The sequence below is a fragment of the Fukomys damarensis genome, unplaced genomic scaffold, assembly GCF_012274545.1.
Source record: "Fukomys damarensis isolate Sample0158 unplaced genomic scaffold, DMR_v1.0_HiC HiC_scaffold_13, whole genome shotgun sequence".
NCBI classification, from domain to species: domain Eukaryota; kingdom Metazoa; phylum Chordata; class Mammalia; order Rodentia; family Bathyergidae; genus Fukomys; species Fukomys damarensis.
Window position 1 is genome coordinate 37182619 of NW_022900925.1, and position 4703 is coordinate 37187321.

At 46.5% G+C, this 4703-nt stretch overlaps 1 long non-coding RNA gene across 1 annotated transcript; it reads left to right on the plus strand.

The window, feature by feature from the left end:
- The first annotated feature begins 1177 nt into the window (after positions 1 to 1177).
- LOC104855969 lies at positions 1178 to 3671 on the plus strand. The gene is made up of 3 exons (XR_778521.1): positions 1178 to 1606; positions 2002 to 2154; positions 2505 to 3671. It is a non-coding gene; the product is annotated as an uncharacterized LOC104855969 (long non-coding RNA).
- Positions 3672 to 4703: the final 1032 nt, after the last annotated feature.

The following is a 4703-nucleotide window of genomic DNA, read 5'->3' on the forward strand; positions in this document are numbered from 1 at the left end:
TAAATCAGGCATCCGTCGAAGTCTTACAAGACAGGAGTGGCAACAGAGATGATGGCAGTGAAGACTGTCAGTCCGCACAGAAGAGACAGAAATTCATCCACCCTCAATCCCGTTCACGCGTCGCCTCTACACTCTGATCAGTCGTTTGGCAACGACTCTCTAGTTCACCTGTTTATGTAGGTGTTTACCTGTCATCCAAAGGCGCCCGCTTGGGTGTTTACAGATACTTCATTATAATTTACATTATCACTGAACTACGAGTGCCGATGATATTTATATTTAATTAGATATTAATATTAGTATTTTATACTTCAATACATCTGTCATGTACTGCAATGGGTGTACTAAATGGTGATCTTAACTGGGGCTTAATTTTGGGGTAGGGCTTATTATGAGCATCTTGAAAAATCACGCTAGGCTTTATTTTCTAATTAGGTCTTATTTTGGGGAAATAGGATATACAAGCAGCACCCCCACCCCCACTTCTCTGAGGGGTCTAGGAGGGCTTCCTCTGTGCACTGACTGCCCCGCGTTGCAGCACAAGTCCGTTCAAATAAAGCCTCATTCTGCTGGCCCTGTAAATCTGCTCATGATTTATTTCCCAGGTATCCTGTACTTAGAAGGTCCTGTAAATCTACTCAGGGTCCAAGAGCAGCAACCGGAAGAGCCCACTGATGGTTCCAGCACAAGATGGCATCAGAGGGCTGTGACCGAGAGTGGCAGAGGCCAGTAAGTGTCGGTGCCGGGCGGCAGTATTCAGCATCAGCTGGTGTCAGCCAGCGGCACAGGGCTGTTGCTAGCAGAGTTTCACTTTGCTGGTTGTGATTTCTGTCTCAGTTAAGCAAAGGAACCCAAGGCGAGTTGGCACCAAAATCACCAAAGCACGCTCCTCCTGACCCCACCATGAACCTCAGCAAGGAAAGTCCCCTGGGTTTTTCTCATCTCACCATGCGTGTGTTGGAAAACTCAGCCACAACTGAAGGAAGACTGGAGGGAGCACCACGGTTTCAGTGCTCCCTCAAAGACTCAGGCTGGCTGCAAGAAACTGAGGGGACCAGGCAGTGCCTCTGAGGGATGATTAGGTCAGCAGGGCTGTGTCCTCGTTAAATGATTAACCCACCAGTTAATGGATGAACGGCTTAGTGGGCACCCTGCTAGTGGGTCTGTTATAGAAGCCGGTCTGACTCTGCCTGTTCTACGCAGCCCCCCAGGTATGATATACTGAACCGCTTTAGGGCCCTGCAGAGTCCTCACCCACCAAAGGCCCCTACCAAGTGCCACCTCTTGACCTTGGGCTTCCCAGCCTCCAGAAATACAAGGGATAAATATCTTAGCGATTCTGTCAAAGCAATGGAAAACCAACCCAGGGGGCAGACATGGTAAAACACAAGCAAAAGAGGAGAACACAGCTGTTGTTTTAACGCGTGGGGAATAAGCAACGTCCTGGTGGACACAGACGCTTCCCGGGTGCTGGTTTCGACTCGAGGTTCCTGCTGACACGGACCCAGCCGAATGGAGGAGGAGAAGTCACCCCAGTGTGTGCAAGGCCCACATATACCGCCTTTGGAGTCTACCACAGGCCCGACCATTTCCCCGCTCTTTTCAGGTGTGTTTGAGAGGTAGTGACTTATTAGTCTGCAAGCTTGGCCTGAGTCTCATTCTGCGAGTTCAAGGAGCTCACCCGGGGCAAAGAGTCTCTTTATTATACAGCAGGACTAGGTTGGGAAACTTTGGTGGTGACATTTGAGGGGACTGGGGAGAGACAGTCACTTCACAATACTATTGTACAATCCTTTTCTCGTTGTAACTTCGGAGGTGTGGGATTTCATTGGGTTTAAAAAAGCAATGATAAAAGTGGTACTTTCTTATAAAAATTCAATTAATTTATGGAATTTAAGAAAGATGAGCTCTTATAATTGATTTTATTTTAGAAAGAATTAAGTTAATTATAATGTAAATGAAAAGAAACCAAAATGAATTCACTTGACCTATTTTCTATAGGATTGTGAAACATTCATCACGTGCTTTTAAATTTCACATTTTAAGGAGAGCAAAAAAAAAAAAAAAAATAAAGAACAAAAACGCCAGTATTGGTGGACTCACAGGGCTGGAAGGAACATCAAGATGAAGCCCTCTGTAGAGTTCTGCTTCTAGGTAAATGCTTCCAGGCTTTCTCAGTAGATGTCCAACATTTAACCATTCTTTTGTTCCCTGACGTTTCATCAGCAGTGTGGTTTCAGGAATTTTAACTTTCTTCTTGTTTCTGTGGAGTTCAAGTTGCTCAGAATCAAAATTCTCACTCTTTGCTTGCCTCTCCACCTACAATTTTATAATTTTTCCCATTGGATTCGCGGTTTGGCTGAGCTGAGCCACTGTCCCGGGAAGGGGTGGGGATTTCGTAGGAGAGGGGAGGGGCGTGGCCTGCCGGCGGCTCAGGGATCAGAGGTCAGGCCTGTTGCCGTTCAGCTGTCATTACTGGAGCGCATTCTGTTTCTGCCTTTTAGACCATCACCCATCACGGAGGTATTCTGCCGGCTCTCTCTTCTTTGGACAGAAGAATGGCCAGAGGCATTTTTACCCAAGAGTAGTAGACAAAATCATCGCGTCATTATCCTATGACTTGGAGGGTTTTATAAAAAGACAAAGCCTTTATAAAAATGGAACTTGACATCTGCTGTTTGGATTGGACATTTCCTTACTTATAGCCCCCAAAAGAAAAAAGAATCTGTTTTCTCAAATTTCAAATCATCGAGGAAAAGGAGGGGAACGGGGGCAATTTAAGAAGTATTCCACGTGGTATTCTGGGTTAAGAAGAAAAGGAGGCCAGCTGTAAATCTGCCTCCGAAGAATATCTGTATATAGCGGCTGAAGGAGAATACAAAGTAACTTCAAAAAGGAAGGATTCTCCAGGGATAGTCAGCCAGACAACTGTGGTAGGAGTTCTTCTTAGCTCCTGCGGGAATGTGAGCAGGGAAGAGACAAGGATGCAGCGATGGCAGAGCCTTACGTGACCGGGAAGTGAGTGAGAGGATCGGGGGAGCCTAAGATATCGACGGGAGAGGAAAGGACGCAGATCCCTGTCCGGTGGGGTCTCTGTGCGCGGAGTGCAGGTCAGGTAACCTTTGTCAAGGCCCTAGCCGCATGAGCGTAGCTCTGAGAGACCTGGGCACGCCTGCAAAAGTGAGCGATGTGTTTGTCGTCCAGCCCAGACGTCCACCCACTGCTCCTTACTCAGGGGAAGGGTTGGAGACCACACCGCGGCTGACTCAACTGGGATTATCCAGTAACGCCAGCTCCTGGTCAGTCCTGCGTGAATCCTGTTCAGCTCGGTCTCTGGAGGATCACGCAGCCGTAGTAGATGGCGTGGGACAAACCCGGGGAGAGCCATGAGAAGTAAAGGGAGCTGATTGTGGGCAGAGGCGGACAAGAAGATAAGCCCTCCGCAGGTGTGGCTGCGGGAGGCCATGCCTGGAATCCGGGGGACTTGCATAGTTGGCTCTGTCCGCACTGCCAGAAGGGAAGGCTGAAGTGAAACACGGATCCTGTAGCAGCTCCCGAGGCCTAGATTTTGCTCATTGTATCCCCACTTTGTTTTTCAAATCATGATCCTCTCACCCTTGCTTTTCTTCTAAGCTATTAGGTAAGTCTAAAGGCTTTATTAAGTCCAGGTTTGGCTTTTACGGCAAGAGTACTTTATAGAGAGTGTTATGTACTCCTTTTTATTTCTCCTGTAAGAAAATGCCTTTAATATCAGCTCTGAGTGACCTTGGACACTTCAGCGCTTTTAGCTGAGAGTGGGGGATTTTCTCAGTTTAAAAAAAAAATCAACACAGTGCTTTAGTTTTAATTGAAGTCTTACCTTGAAATTCAGTATACAGAGCCCGGCAAAAAATGTGTACGCACTTCAGGACAAAATTCAACTGAAGGCGTTACCCTCATATGGGGACCCTGGAGAGTGTTGTGTATCACAGAAAACCCACGACACTGCCGGCCCCTAGAGAAGACACTGAAAACACACGTGCAGCCATCTCAATGACCGAGGTCACCCACGCAGCCGTTCGCTGTGCTAATAAATGTCTGCGAGCTCAGGGCCACCACCCTGAGCACCTCTTGTCATTGTAGAGGCCAAAGGTAACTTGTATCAAACTCATGATGTCCAAAAAAATGTGGTAAAATATTTATACAAGCTTTTCTTTTCCTGAAGTGTGGACACATTTGGTCAAACTCTGTATGTGTGTGTGTGTATGCACGCAGCCGTTCGCTGTGCTAATAAATGTCTGCGAGCTCAGGGCCACCACCCTGAGCACCTCTTGTCATTGTAGAGGCCAAAGGTAACTTGTATCAAACTCATGATGTCCAAAAAAATGTGGTAAAATATTTATACAAGCTTTTCTTTTCCTGAAGTGTGGACACATTTGGTCAAACTCTGTATGTGTGTGTGTGTATGTGTGTGATATTTCTTTAACCTTTCAAAGCAGTATTACATTGAGTAAGTTAGGATCCTATAATACAAAACTTCCAAGTTTCCTTCCCTCTGTTGGCCTTTAGTTACCAGTACAGCATTTAGGATTTCTGTGTTCTATGCGAATATAACCTTGGATGCTTTTATCGTCTCCTTCATGCCCTTTCATTTTGCCGGCAAAAAGAAACGGTAACTAAGGCCACAGCAAGATCAAGTTTGCAGCAGAGCCAGGATACTTGCT